We start from the raw sequence: 16,115 nt of genomic DNA, 5'->3' as shown, positions 1-16,115 counted from the left end.
ACGCTTGGCCTCCCAACGCACCATGCATCATCAGAAGGCGAACGCCGACCGCCACCGCAGAGGAGGCCCGACCGGGGATCGGGCCTGGCTCTCGACCCGAACCACCCTCCGCCTGCCCTGCCGGAAGCTGAGCCCGCGGGTTTGTGGGGCCAGCGTAAAGTCCTGAGGGAGGATAAACGAGGTTACATACAGGCTGTTACTCCCCTGATTACCGTAATAACCCCTCGCTTTCATGTGTCTCTCTCAGGCCGGGTGGTAGCTGGTCCGCCCCCAGGAGTCTGAGGTGCAGGAGGTTCCTCCACCTCCTCTGGACACCGAGGGGGCCCCCGGCAGTAAACTCGGTCTAAAAATCTGGACTCCGGTGTTTTACCTCTGCGTGACTCCTTCATTCACACTTCATCACACTACATTGGGGATCCTAACAGGTTAATGAATAAGCACTTTATGTCACGCTGCACCGCAAGCTGTGTCCATGGGCCATATGCTATTATGGATTTAGGGTGGAGGACTTTTGTCTCTAGGAAATCAAACCTAAGACGGTTGAATTACAGTCAACACTGGGACTTCCTATGGGACCTACTATGAGCAGGCTGCAGCACAACAAACATAATTGCCATCTTTCCATTATTAAGGGTTAGTAATGAGAAAGTAAATTATTATTTTATTTATATGGTTAATGGGCGTTAATCCTGCAGTCACATGGGTATATGGTAATAATATACCTAATTGATGATTGGGTGCAGAATGGGGAAGGGTGAGGGAGGGAGGGAATAGCTGTAAGAACCACCTATTCACTTGGATATATTATTAAATCTAATTTGGCGTCCCCAAATGGCATCCTATTCTATATGTAATGCACGGGAGTGAACGGAATGAACATCACGTGGGCAAATCATTAAAACCCTCTTCCCACGTACGCCTGAGGGCCTCTCGCTGGAGAGAACGAGGGAGAGAGGGGGGAGAGAGAGAGAGAGCGAGAGAGGGGGACAGGGTGGGTGGGTGGGGTGGGTGGACGGACGGACAGACGGATGGATGGATCGTGGATGGAGAGGAGGGAAGTCTTCAACCATTTTGCTACTGAAAGTACACTTGGAACACAAAACAGAAACGCAGATATTAATGCTGAACATTTGAATGTTGATTAGTCGCCTTCAAACAACATAAGCTTACATTAACGCATCACTAACATCAGTTTCATGTTTTCACATTACTCAGTATCCATAGTTGCATCTCAATTGGCACTCTATCCCTAAATAGTCAAACTTTTGACCAGGGCCCATACGTGCTCCCAAGTAGTGAACTATGGTGAATAGGTAACATTTGGGATTCACCCATGTCGAAACAAAACAATTCTTTCCAGTCATCATCGCAACCAAGCGAGGAAATATCAAACCCATGCTTCACTGTGAAGATATGCAATAAACTAATTATCCTTTGCCTAGACCTACCTGCCTTGCTAACTGATCGAAGTGGTTTGTTTTTTCGTGAGTTATACAGACAGGCTGTTGCAACTTTAACCCCTTTTGATTGTCATCAAGAGTATTGCAAACAGCAAAGAGTGCTTGGGTGATGATTTCATGCAACAGGAAGGGCCTCTGTTGACATGAAGAGGTGGATTACATATTATAGTTGGCCATACTAATATGTTTCACAGAATTATAGCAATGGGAGCCATGAGAATTAGTCTTATACATAAGAGATACCATGGCAGTGTGTATCTATTGTGGAGATACAAACAACTGTGAAACAATTACACTCAAACAAAACTAGTATAAGTTTTTCATATTCTATTCCTCACATCATCCTCCTTTTTAGGATTGTTGTTTGTGCTGTTTAAATAAAGTTTTTTCAAAGTAAATAGCTTTCGACTTTGACTGGTAGACAGTGATTACTTGACCTTTGATTTGAAAAGGTTGGCTTGATCTATGTAATACGTAGGTCACACATCGGCTTGTCAGGCTAGGGATTTGCATACAAGACTTTCCTAGGGAAGTCACTGGCTGCCTATGGACAGTGTGTCTGTGTCAGAGGTTGGTGACACCTTCATTGGGGAGGACGGCTCGTGGTAATAGCTCGAGCGAAATAAGTGGAATGGTATCAAACATCAAACACATGGTTTCCATGTGTTTGATGCCATTCCTTTTGCTCCTTTCCAGCCATTATTATGAGCCATCCTCCCCTCAGCAGCCTCCTGTGGTGTGTTTTGTTTGTTTTCCCACTCACATGTCAGTCCTTGTGCCATATGTCATACAACGGACACCCTCCTATACTCAAACGAGAGGATTCTCAGCAACCACTACCTCACACGGTTCTTTTGCTTCCTCTGTTCCTGTGTGAAACACACCTGCAAAATGCTAAAACTATGTCCACACACACCGAGGCCTCCTATGCCTGACAATAAAATTGGAAATAATTTGTCTCAACTACTTTAGTAAACGGTACATTGCTAAGCAAAATGAAATTATCCAAAGGTTCTTGACTCTGATATGTTGAAGTTGTAGAGCTGCAAGTGTGGAGGTTAAGGAAGGTGAAAAAATATCCTCATGACTGTCTGGTTGAACACGAGGTTGGGAGTTTCTGCATTTACTACTGTACTGTAAAGTTGGCATCTAACACATGATTGATTGGGTAGGTAGGGCAGAGAGTGGTAAAAAAATACAAAGTTTATAGGCTGACATTTATTTACAATGGAGCCCATCCAAGGAAAATTAAGTTGACAGCATCAAACAACCAAAACAGATGCACATATTAATTGCATTACCTTGATTGTTTGTTTTTCTATGCATCAATTAATGTAAAAACTATGCATCAATTAATGTAGGTATGTATTGTTTACAAGCACCAAAGAATGCTCTAAGGTTTCTGAAACTGGGCTACTGTATGATCTGAGTGGTTCTCCCTCCTCCTGTATGTGTTGGTGGCCTAGTTAGTCCACTAGGCATTCTGAGTGCAATTCAACGAAGGCCTGAAATTTGACAGAGTAGCCTGTTCCAACCTCTGGTCAGCCGAATGAGCACATGTGCAGAAGGCACATTTTAGTTGTTTAGCAGACGCTTTATCCAGAGCGACTACAGTTAGGGGTGAATGCATACATTTTCATACTGGCCCCCCGTGGGAAACGAACCCACAACCCTGGTGATGAAGCGCCATGCTCACCAACTGAGCTACAGGGGACTGCGATTAGTTTAGCTATCGGGAAGAGGCATCAAGAGAATCCGCTACACAGCCACTCTGTTCGAGGACTGATTTAACGCTTATTTTGGATGGAATATAAATTGGATCTAGGCACAAATGACAGCTGGTAATTTTACTTTCATATTCAACTAGCTGCTATATAACCTGGGACACCAAGAAGTTGTATTTTCTTTGTGAAAGCTCCTAGGGGGTTTATTATATTTTTTTTTTGCTTTTTATATTGAGGCCATAACTTCAAGGGGAGAGATACTACCTCCCCAGGTATAGGAGAATGTGCATTATGTTAGGTTGTGGGTAAAGACCTGTATAATGGTATTTTGTTGATTTAAGACTTATAATTGCATGAGTGCTGCGATGTACTTTTATTAGTTTTGTGAGGCTACAAAAATAATGTCCTTTATATGAGAGGCCTTGGATGGGGATTAATATTATTTTAATTATTTTTTAAATAAATATAACAATTATAAGGCGTGGGCTTGGCTGGAAACATGTTAAAAATGGCGGACAGAAACCAGGACAGAAACAAGGAAGGAGAGAAGAAGAAGAAAGAGAGTATCTTTGACCTGTCAAAGTACATTGATAAACAATCCGGGTGTGAAGTTTCAGGGAGGACGAGAGGCCAGTGGAGTTCTGGAGGGGTTTGACCCCATGTTGAACCTGGTATTGGATAGCACCATCGAGCACTTGCAGGATCCTGACGCACCATTCAAGCTGACCGAGGACATGTGGCAGCTGGAAGCCTGGTGGTTTGTAGAGGGACGTCCCGTGGAGCTTATCTGTCCTCAGGAGTGGAAGCCATCCCCAACCCCTTCATCCAGCAGCAGGATGGATAGTCGTGCCAGCCTCGCTTACTAGGATGACCTCACAGTAGTCCAATTCCTGGTGTGTATGTCAATTGTATTTTTTCGCATCTTTGCCCTTCTCAAAAATGCATTGGAGGAGAAGATTCAAGGAGAGGAACATAAGATCTACTCAATGTGCTTTGAGAAGGAGGGAGGATGTGAGATTCATTTAAATATTATTGCGTTAGTATGAAACAAATATATATAAAGAAAATGTATGCAATCACGAACTTAAGCCGCTGGATAAGATAGCGTCGCTAAATGACTAAAATATAATTGTAAAATATGGGGATATCTCGAAGCTACCCTCTTCCTGTGGATAGGTGTACTATGATGTTGGGATGGCCAGTACCAATGAATATACTATGAAGTATTTCTGTTTATTGCTGTCACTTTCTGTGTAACTCAGTGGACGTCGCTTCACTTGGTCGCCCCAAGGTTTAGTGCAGGGGAAGGGCTGCACTTGGGATATTGCACAAAGTTTAATTGGGGGCACCCAGACGTTGTTTTGTGCTTCTTCCTGTGCTGTCCCCCCCGTGAGTCAAGGAAAGTGTGCCCCACATGGGAATGGTTAAACTGACACATTTTCTTTTTTTTGTCAATTATTAGACAAAAGAAGGATGCAAAAAAAAAGAGTGGATCTTTTTAATTATTATTATTTATTTTTTTCTAGCATAAACAGGAACAGCGGATCAATGTATAGTATGAGATGCTTAAGCGTGTCTTAGAGGCCATTCAATTCACATTTTCATCCCAAAAACAAAACGGATTCGGTCAAGAGAGAAAAGACTTATAGAATTAAAAAGTCTTTGACCGGATATTATTCATCAGTGATTAGACAGGATTCTTAAAATGAATATATGTTGAGATAGTATTAGACAATTATTATAAATAATTGAAAACTATGAGAAGAGCAGGGATAGCCAGTGTATAACCTTATACAGTGGGGAAAAAAGTATTTAGCCAGCCACCAATTGTGCAAGTTCTCTCACTTAAAAAGATGAGAGAGAGCCTGTAATTTTCATCATAGGTACACGCCAACTATGACAGACAAAATGAGAATTTTTTTCTCCAGAAAAATCACATTGTAGGATTTTAATGAATTTATTTGCAAATTATGGTGGAAAATAAGTATTTAGTAATAACAAAAGTTTCCAATACTTTGTTATATACCTTTGTTGGCAATGGCACAGGTCAAACGTTTTCTGTAAGTCTTCACAAGGTTTTCAAGCACACTGTTGCTGGTATTTTGGCCCATTCCTCCATGCAGATCTCCTCTAGAGCAGTGATGTTTTGGGGCTGTCAGCCAAGCAACACGGACTTTCAACTCCCTCCAAAGATTTTCTATGGGGTTGAGATCTAGAGACTGGCTAGGCCCACTCCAGGACCTTGAAATGTTTCTTACGAAGCCACCCTTCGCTGCTCGGGCGGTGTGTTGGGATCACGGTCAATGCCCTTGCTGATGGACGGAGGTTTTCACTCAAAATCTCACGACATGGCCCCATTCATTCTTTCCTTTACACGGATCAGCCGGCTGGTCTGCAGAGAAAAGAACAGCCCAAAGCATGATGTTTCCACCCCCATGCTTCACAGTAGGTAAGGTGTTCTTTGGATGCAACTCAGCATATCTTTTGTCCTCCAAACACGACGAGTTGAGTTTTTACCAAAAAGTTATATTTTGGCTTCATCTGACCATATGACATTCCCAATCATCATCTGGATCATCCAAATGCACTCTAGCAAACTTCAGACGGCCTGGACATGTACTGGCGTAAGCAGGGGGCACTGCAGGATTTCTTTCAGTCCCTGGCGATTTTAGTGTGTTACTGATGGTAGGCTTTGTTACTTTGGTCCCAGCTCTTGCAGGTCATTCACTAGGTCCCCCTGTGGATTCTGGGATTTTTGCTCACCGCTTTGTGATCACTTTGACTCCCACGGGAGTGAGATCTTGCAGTGGAGCACCAGATCGAGGGAGATTATCAGTGGTCTTGTTATGTCTTCCATTTCCTAATAATTGCTCCCCCAGTTGATTTCTCAAACTAAGCTGCTTACCTATTGCAGATTCAGTCTTCCCAGCCTGGTGCAGGTCTACAATTTTGTTTCTGGGTGTCCTTTGGAAAGTTCTTTTCTGTCTTGGCCATAGTGGAGTTTGGAGAGTGTGACTGTTTGAGGGTTGTGGACAGGTGTCTTTTTATACTGATAACAAGTTCAAACAGGTGCCACTAATACAGGTAATCGAGTGGAGGACAGAGGATCCCTTAAAGAAGAAGTTACAGGTCTGTGAGAGCCAGAAATCTTGTTTGTTTGTAGGTGACCAAATACTTATTTTCCACCATAATTTGCAAATAAATTCAAACAAATCCTACAATGTGATTTTCTGGATATTTTTTCCTCAATTTGTTGGGTCATAGTTGACGCGTACCTATGATGAAAATTACAGGCCTCTCTCATCTTTTTAAGTGGGAGAACTTGCACACATTAGTGGCTGACTAAATACTCTTTTTTTCCCACTGTAGCAGATTTTGAGAAAGCTTTCGATAAAGTATGGCTAGAATTTATTTATAAGTGCCTGGATTATTTCAACTTTAGAGAATCTCTTGTAAATTGATAAAAGTCAGTGTATAACACTCTTTATGTAAAATTATAACTAATGGTTCTGTTCTCTGAGAATTTTTAATTGTTAAGAGGTGTAAACAGGGCTGCCCCCCTTTCACCATATTTGTTTGTTATGGCCGTTGAACAGATCCAATGATAAAAATAAAGGGGTTAGGAAATTATTGGATTAGGAAAAAAGGTATCAATGTTTGCCTATAATACAAGGTTTTTCTTGAGCCACAACCAACCCTGGAATGGTCTTGTAAAAATATTCAAAGAGAAATACACAACACAGAGGCTAAGAGGTCAAGAGGGTAAATCAACATTTGTTTAGAATCTGTGTAGGGGTTCCAACCAGGGACTTATAGCTACATGTGGCAAGTTCTCATTGGTCCAAATTGTTTATACATTGAGCCTGAAACAGGGTACTTCGGTATTTGGCCATTGGCCCATTTTATTGCAAGGAATTCTAATTTGTCAGCCAACATGCTAGGCTTGGAGGCTATAAACTACACCATGTCTCTTTGTTCAGTGGAGAAAACATTGGAGGACAGGGAAGAATGAACATCTACCATCTACTTCCAGCATAACAAACTCTGATTTGTTCTCTTGAATAAATATATTTTTTTTTTCCCTGATTTGCTTTGGGGTCTGTGTTATTGAAGAATAACATCAACTGCTAACACTTGGTGCCGTGGACCTCGGATGAATTGGTCTTGACCAACAACAAGAAAAAAACGAATCAACTGTGTGCTGATCCAGGGGAAAGAGAGGGCTGTGCTCAACCCACCCTCGGGATTCAGCTTCTTAATCGTGATTGATGGGCATAATTGCTGGGTGAGTAATAATAATATGCCTTAGCAGAAGCTTTTATCCAAAGCGACTTATATTTTTTTGTGTATGGGTGGTCCCGGGATCGAACCCACTACCTTGGCGTTACAAGCGCCGTGCTCTACCAGCTGAGCTACAGAGACCACAGGAGTATAGACCTATATCATCTAAAATAACTAAATCAGGTTAAAATAAGTGCATGCAATGAGTGATATGTACAGTGGGGAAAAAAAGTATTTAGTCAGCCACCAATTGTGCAAGTTCTCCCACTTAAAAAGATGAGAGAGGCCTGTAATTTTCATCATAGGTACACGTCAACTATGACAGACAAAATGAGGGGAAAAAATCAAGAAAATCACATTGTAGGATTTTTATGAATTTATTTGCAAATTATGGTGGAAAATAAGTATTTGGTCAATAACAAAAGTTTCTCAATACTTTGTTATATACCCTTTGTTGGCAATGACACAGGTCAAACGTTTTCTGTAAGTCTTCACAAGGTTTTCACACACTGTTGCTGGTATTTTGGCCCATTCCTCCATGCAGATCTCCTCTAGAGCAGTGATGTTTTGGGGCTGCTCGCTAGGCAACACGGACATTCAACTCCCTCCAAAGATTTTCTATGGGGTTGAGATCTGAGACTGGCTAGGCCACTCCAGGACCTGAAATGCTTCTTCACGAAGCCACTCCTTTGTTGCCCGGGCGGTGTGTTTGGGATCATTGTCATGCTGAAAAGACCCAGCCACGTTTCATCTTCAATGCCCTTGCTGATGGAAGGAGGTTTTCACTCAAAATCTCATGATACATGGCCCCATTCATTCTTTCCTTTACACGGATCAGTCGTCCTGGTCCTTTGCAGAAAAACAGCCCCAAAGCATGATGTTTCCACCCCCATGCTTCACAGTAGGTATGGTGTTCTTTGGATGCAACTCAGCTTTCTTTGTCCTCCAAACACGACGAGTTGAGTTTATACCAAAAAAGTTCTATTTTGGTTTCATCTGACCATATGACATTCTTCCAATCCTCTCTCTGGATCATCCAAATGCACTCTAGCAAACTTCAGATGGGCCTGGACATGACTGGCAAGCAAGGGGACACGTCTTGCACTGCAGGATTTGAGTCCCTGGCGCGTAGTGTGTTACTGATGGTAGGCTTTGTTACTTTGGTCCCAGCTCTCTGCAGGTCATTCACTAGGTCCCCCTGTGTGGTTCTGGGGATTTTTGCTCACCGTTCTTGTGATCATTTTGACCCCACAGGGTGAGATCTTGTGTGGAGCCCCACATCGAGGGAGATTATCAGTGGTCTTGTATGTCTTCCATTTCCTAATAATTGCTCCCACAGATGATATCTTCAAACCAAGCTGCTTACCTATTGCAGATTCAGTCTTCCCAGCCTGGTGCAGGTCTACAATTTTGTTTCTGGTGTCCTTTGACAGCTCTTTGGTCTTGGCCATAGTGGAGTTTGGAGTGTGACTGTTTGAGGTTGTGGACAGGTGTCTTTTAATGCTGATAACAAGTTCAAACAGGTGCCATTAATACAGGTAACGAGTGGAGGACAGAGGAGCCTCTTAAAGAAGAAGTTACAGGTCTGTGAGAGCCAGAAATCTTGCTTGTTTGTATGTGACCAAATACTTTTTTTCCACCATAATTTGCAAATAAATTCATAAAAAATCCTACAATGTGATTTTCTGGATTTTTTTTCCTCAATTTGTCTGTCATAGTTGACGTGTACCTATGATGAAAATTACAGGCCTCTCTCATCTTTTTAAGTGGGAGAACTTGCACAATTGGTGGCTGATTAAATACTTTTTTCCCCACTGTATATGTGTCCTCTATTAAAGGTTAGAGTCCTTTGATAAAGGTTGGAGTCCTTTGTAAAAGCCCTATCAGTTAAAATAAGCCATAATTGATTAAGGGAGTGAAACCTTCGCGTTGTATAGAAGTGAGTTGCTGGTTGAGTAGCAATTTTGGGTAATGTAAGCCTTGTAAGCATTGTACATGCTTTTGAATTTTGGGTAATGTAAGCTTTGTGAGCATTTTACAAGCTTTTGAATTTTGGGTTATGTAAGCCTTGTACAAGCTTTTGAAGTGAACACAAGTTTAATGAGGTTCGAGTCCTCAACAAGCTTTTGAAGTGAACACAAGTTTTAGGAGGTTCAAGTCCTCAACAAGCTTATGAAGTAAATGCAAGTTTTCTATGGGTAACCAGGCCCTGCAGAAACAATTTGGGTTCTATAGATAGAGGTTTGAGTCCTTAAGGGGTTATAAATATATATATACATATAGATATATATTATACAACTTTTGAAGTTGGTGTAATGGCATCTTCAAGTGAGAGAACCACTCTGGAAAAGGGCGGGACAGCTGCTCCGGATGTGAACATGAGAAATATATTAAATTCACTGTATGAAGAACCATTTCAAAGTAGAGAAGTGTAGGCTGGAGATAATTCAACAATTACAGAATGTAAGTGTAGAAAAGGCAGACTTGGCCCCCACCTGTGGGCTCTTTGTACCCTCAATCTACCCTCACACTGAGTTGCGAAAGGCAGATCGGGTGACAAACGATGTCTCAGGCCAACCAGAACACAGGCTGTTAAAGGGAGTAAAGACAAACCTCCAGTGACAGTCATCACACAGAAATCAGCATCTCCAAAACAGTTGGATGAATGGTCAAAGATTTTGAAGCATCCACGAGACGTGGGTATGAAGACATGGGACCATTTCAAGCGATATAACAAACTCTACAATCTACATCCTTATGATGGGTTACAGTTGTTAGTGTCTTTGTTATGCAGGCTACTTATGTCGCTGTGTCAATGGTGGCATCGCTTGTTCTTGACGAACATTTTACCATCAAGTGTCCACATGCTGTTCATACTCTTTTGACAATGAATCGAGCTGCACAGGTCACAGCTGCTCGTTGGAACCAGGAGTCAACTGTGTTGGAGGCTCCTAACATCATCATACAACATGGCACACCATCTAATCCAGCTACTCTGATGCCTCCTCCAGATACCACATTACTTGAACACAACTGTTGTGAGTTGGTTTTGGATCAGCTCTCTGATGGGTTTATTAAAGGTAATCCGTTGGAAAACCCTGAGTTTATCTTATACACAGACGGTTCAGGAATTGTGGAGGGGGGTGTGAGGAAGGTAGGCTGGGCGATTATCAAATCAAATCAAATCAAATTAAATTGTATTGGCCACATGCGCCGAATACAACAGGTGCAGACATTACAGTGAAATGCTTACTTACAGCCCTTAACCAACAGTGCATTTCTTTTTAACAAAAAAAGTAAAAATAAAACAACAACAAAAAAAGTGTTGAGAAAAAAAGAGCAGAAGTAAAATAAAATAACAGTAGGGAGGCTATATATACAGGGGGGTACCGGTGCAGAGTCAATGTGCGGGGGCACCGGCTAGTTGAGGTAGTTGAAGTAATATGTACATGTGGGTAGAGTTAAAGTGACTATGCATAAATAATTAACAGAGTAGCAGCAGCGTAAAAGGATGGGGTGGGGGGGGCAGTGCAAATAGTCCGGGTAGCCATGATTAGCTGTTCAGGAGTCTTATGGCTTGGGGGTAGAAGCTGTTGAGAAGTCTTTTGGACCTAGACTTGGCACTCTGGTACCGCTTGCCGTGCGGTAGCAGAGAGAACAGTCTATGACTAGGGTGGCTGGAGTCTTTGACAATTTTGAGGGCCTTCCTCTGACACTGCCTGGTATAGAGGTCCTGGATGCCAGTTGCCATACCAGGCGGTGATGCAACCAGTCAGGATGCTCTCGATGGTGCAGCTGTATAATTTTTTGAGGATCTGAGGACCCATGCCAAATCTTTTCAGTCTCCTGAGGGGGAATAGGCTTTGTCGTGCCCTCTTCACGACTGTCTTGGTGTGTTTGGACCATGATAGTTCGTTGGTGATGTGGACACCAAGGAACTTGAAGCTCTCAACCTGTTCCACTTACAGCCCCGTCGATGAGAATGGGCGTGCTCAGTCCTCTTTTTTTTCCTGTAGTCCACAATCATCTCCTTTACTACAATGGACAATGTGATACTGACAGGCACGTTACCTGCAGGAACATCAGCACAGGTGGCAGAATTGGTGGCTTTGACAGAAGCATGCAAACAGGCTGAAGGAAAAACAGCTAATATCTACACAGACTCAAGGTATGCTTTCAGTGTTACCCATGATTTTGGAAAAATATGGAAAAACAGAGGATTCATGACATCACTGGGAGTTCCTGTGAAGAATGGACTAGAGGTGATGGCTCTACTGAATGCTCTCCAGTTAAAATCTTTACAGACGAGAGTAAAGGTAATGATCTGGCTGACAGAGCTGCTAAGGCGGCTGCCAAGAGAACACCTCTGTCACCTAAACTGATTAGGAAATACACCTTGGATACATTGCAATACAATAGAGACATGCAGAGCAGTGCACCAAAAGATGAAGTGTGGGAATGGATGGCTGCAGGGTGCAAACTCAATCAAGAAGGTGTATGGAAATACAACCTGAGATGTGTAGTGCCAAATGCACTCTTACCCTACATGGTGACACAGATCCACTCTTTGGGACACATTGGTGTGGACAAGATAGTTTATCGTTTTGTGGGCAAATGGTGGAATCCTGGTGTGCGGAAAGAGGCTGAAGCTGTCGTGGCGAATTGCAAGATTTGTATGGAAAACAACACCAAAGGACGAGTGAAGGTACAGGCACGACGAGCACCTGCCCCACCAGGAGCCTTCAGACACCTAAAGCTTGACTACATCACGCTGCCCAAATGTAAAGGACAGGAAGATGTGCTGGTTGTTGTTGATCATTTCTCACGATGGGTTGAAGCCTACCCTACTAAGAAAGGAACCGCACAACACACAGCTAAAATTCTGATTCGAGAAATCATAGACAGACAAGTAAAAGAGGTGTGGGGAATAACTCCCGAAGGGGGACATGATGTAGTGCCATAACAGTGGGTGATGGTAAAAAAAATAATATGTAACAGACACATTAGGGCCAAAATGGGAAGGTCCTTATCAAGTTTTGTTCATAACGAGGTCAGCAGTGAAAGTTCAGGGAAAATCATGGTGGATACATGTCACTCATTGTAAGGTTGTCCATTTTGATGACAAAGCAGAGCCTGGAGAATAAAGAACGGATTGATTAGCAGTCGGGGGGCGATCTCGGGTGAAGAAGCATAGTAAGATGATCAGAACCTGATAAGCATCTATGATGTACACAGCAGTCATCATATTAGGGATATCTAGGTGAAATGTCCACACCTGAAAATTAGGACATGCTTACTTAGGGAAACCTAAGTGAAATATAAATGTATCTTGAAACCAGGACATGTTTACTTTCACTTTTTTTCCTTCATTACAGGTTATGAGAATCTATCGTCTGAAGCTGCAGTAATATCCCTTGACCTAAGGCCTGTACCTGAAACGATACAAGATCACTGGTGAAGTGTTCATTAGAGACATCCTTATCAACCAGTGGACCGGAGGAAGAATTTATCAGTTCCGGCAGTCTGTCAGAACATATTTTTTAGTAGTTATCTACAGTATGTGGGACTGATACTGGTGTGGAACAGCTGGTCACTTTTAAAGGACTTGTGAATGATTACCTTGCCATTAGGACAATTGAATATTATTGTCTTGCAGCCAAATTGTTTTTGTGAGTTTCCTCCTAATACAGGATGTGGTAGGAATCATAAGGGTCATCACCATCACACCTGTTAATACTTATTTTCTATAACTTTGTTTGAAGGACCACATTCAGTCAATAGGAAATATCGTTGTGCTCTTGGGTAAAATGTTTATTTTGGGGTCAATTTCTACACCATAGGAGAAGAGGAAATAGAATAGTAGAATGATGATTTATTGGGACAGATGAGTTGATCTGTGGCTGTCTGAAGGGTGGAATTGATGAGTGGCTGGAATAAGTATATACACACATGTACAGTGTAAATGTTTGTGGTCCTCCAATCAGGGGTGAGGGTGGGGATGGGATTATTGTATGTTTAGCTTTTATTATTTATGTTTTGTGGTTTGGTTTCATGCTGTCAGAGGTGTGTGTGCTGGTCATGGTAGTTATGGGTGCTCTGACCAGAGCATCCACTGTGGGAGCGGCCATTTGTATTGTCTGTATTGTATTGTATTGTTGTTTTAAAGAATAGAACATATATATACTGTAACTCTGGGTCTTCCTTGCCTGTGGCGGTCCTCATGAGAGCCAGTTTCATCATAGCGCTTGATGATTTTTGCGACTGCACTTGAAGAAACTTTCAAAGTTCTTGAAATGTTCTGTATTGACTGACCTTCATGTCTTAAAGTAATGATGGACTGTTTCTGTTTGCTTATTTGAGCTGTTCTTGCCATAATATGGACTTTGTCTTTTACCAAATAGGGCTATCTTCTGTATACCACCCTACCTTGTCACAACACAACTGATTGGCTCAAACGCATTAAGAAGGAAAGAAATTCACAAGGCACACCTGTTAATTGAAATGCATTGCAGGTGACTACCTCATGAAGCTGGTTGAGAGAATGCCAAGAGTTTGCAAAGCTGTCATCAAGGCAAAGGGTGGCTACTTTGAAGAATCTCAAATATAAAATATATTTTGATTTGTTTAACAATTTTTTTGGTTACTACATGATTCCATATTTACATTTTAGTCATTTATCAGACGCTCTTATCCAGATCGACTTACAGTTAGTGAGTGCATACATTTTTCATACTGGCCCCCCGTGGGAAACTAACTGTCACGATCGTCTACGAGAGGAGGACCAAGGCGCAGCGTTGAAAGCAAACATATTTATTATACGAATGATCAACGATCAAAACAACGAAACGTGAACGTCCCTTGGTTACATCAACAAACCTTAACGGAACAAGAAACCACAACACAAAGTGAAAAGCCAGACAGTTAAATATGGCTCCCAATCAGAGACAACCAGCTGACACTGCGTTGCCTCTGATTGGGAGTCACTCAGGCCAACATAGATATACCAACATAGAATCACACACCCTGGCTCAACATAACATAGTCCCCAGAGCCAGGGCGTGACAGTACCCCCCAAAGGCGCGGACTCCGACCGCGCCAAACAACCACAACAGGGGAGGGACCGGGTGGGCACTCCGCCTCGGCGGCGGATCCGGCTCCGGACATGACCCAGGCACGGGTTGTGCTGGACTGACGACGCGCACCCCTGGCTTGGTGCGTGGAGGAGGAACGGGCCTTACCAGGCTGACGACGCACACCGTAGGCTTGGTGCGTGGAGCAGGGACAGGCCGGACTGGGCTGACGAAGCACACCACTGACTTGGTGCGGGGAGCAGGAATGGGCCGAGCCGGGCTGACGAAGCGCACCACTGCCTTGGTGCGGGGTAAAGGAATGGGCCGGACCGGGCTGACGAAGCGCATCACTGCCTTGGCGCGGGGAGCAGGAACGAGCCGGACCGGGCTGACGACGCGCACCACAGACTTTGTGCGGAGAGCAGGAACAGGCCGGACAGGGCTGACGAAACGCACCACAGACTTGGTGCGGGGAGCAGGAATGGGCCGGACTGGGCTGGCGACGCGCACCACAGACTTGGTGCGGAGAGCAGGAACGGGCCGGACAGGGTTGACAAACGCACCACAGACTTGGTGCGGGGAGCAGGAATGGGCCGGACTGGGCTGGTGACCGCGCACCACAGACTTGGTGCGGGGAGCTTGGATGGGCCGGACTGGGCTGGCGACGCGGCACCACAGACTTGGTGCGGAGAGCAGGAACGGGCCGGACAGGGCTGACGAAACGCACCACAGACTTGGTGCGGGAGCAGGAATGGGCCGGACTGGGCTGGTGACGCGCACCACAGACTTGGTGCGGGGAGCTTGGATGGGCCGGACTGGGCTGGCGACGCGCACCACAGACTTGGTGGGAGTGGCAGGAACAGGCAGGACCGTACTGGGAACACACACCACTGGCCCTACGTGGGGATCAGGAACAGGCCGGACCGGACTGGCAACACACGCCAGTACCTCTCGCCGTGCCTCTACAACCTCCTTCCCCCTGGTGACCAGTGACTCCCGTAACCTGGCGGCCTCTTCTGCCAACCCGCTGGACACGCCTCTATCGCGGCCTCCTGCTGCCCCGACGTCGTGAGCCCCCCCCTAAAAATTTTCTGGGGGTCTCTCCTCCCCGTGGGCCAGGCCTCCATCGTTCTCGCCAGACTCTCACCCCACTGCTCCAAAGTCCAACCTTTCTCCTCTTCTCTTGGCTTGGCCCAGTCGAGACTCCTACTCCACTGCTCCCAAGTCCATCCTCTCTCTTCTTCACGCTGCTTGGTCCTGTTATGGTGGTTTCTTCTGTCACGATCGTCTACGAGAGAGGAGGACCAAGGCGCAGCGTTGAAAGCAAACATATTTATTATACGAATGATCAAACGATCAAAACAACGAAACGTGACGTCCTTGGTTCATCAACAAACCTTAACGGAACAAGAAACCACAACACAAAGTGAAAAGCCAGACAGTTAAATATGACTCCCAATCAGAGACAACCAGCTGACACTCGTTGCCTCTGATTGGGAGTCACTCAGGCCAACATAGATATACCAACATAGAATCACACACCCTGGCTCAACATAACATAGTCCCCAGAGCCAGGGCGT

General features: G+C 44.1%; 1 pseudogene; it reads left to right on the top strand.

Moving 5' to 3' along the window:
• Window positions 1–3,692: 3,692 nt before the first annotated feature.
• Window positions 3,693–4,028, top strand: LOC121558904 (annotated as a pseudogene).
• The last annotated feature ends 12,087 nt before the right edge of the window (window positions 4,029–16,115 follow it).

Source organism: Coregonus clupeaformis, unplaced genomic scaffold, assembly GCF_020615455.1.
Source record: "Coregonus clupeaformis isolate EN_2021a unplaced genomic scaffold, ASM2061545v1 scaf0309, whole genome shotgun sequence".
Classification (NCBI taxonomy): domain Eukaryota; kingdom Metazoa; phylum Chordata; class Actinopteri; order Salmoniformes; family Salmonidae; genus Coregonus; species Coregonus clupeaformis.
This window is presented reverse-complemented; position numbering and strand designations above follow the sequence as displayed.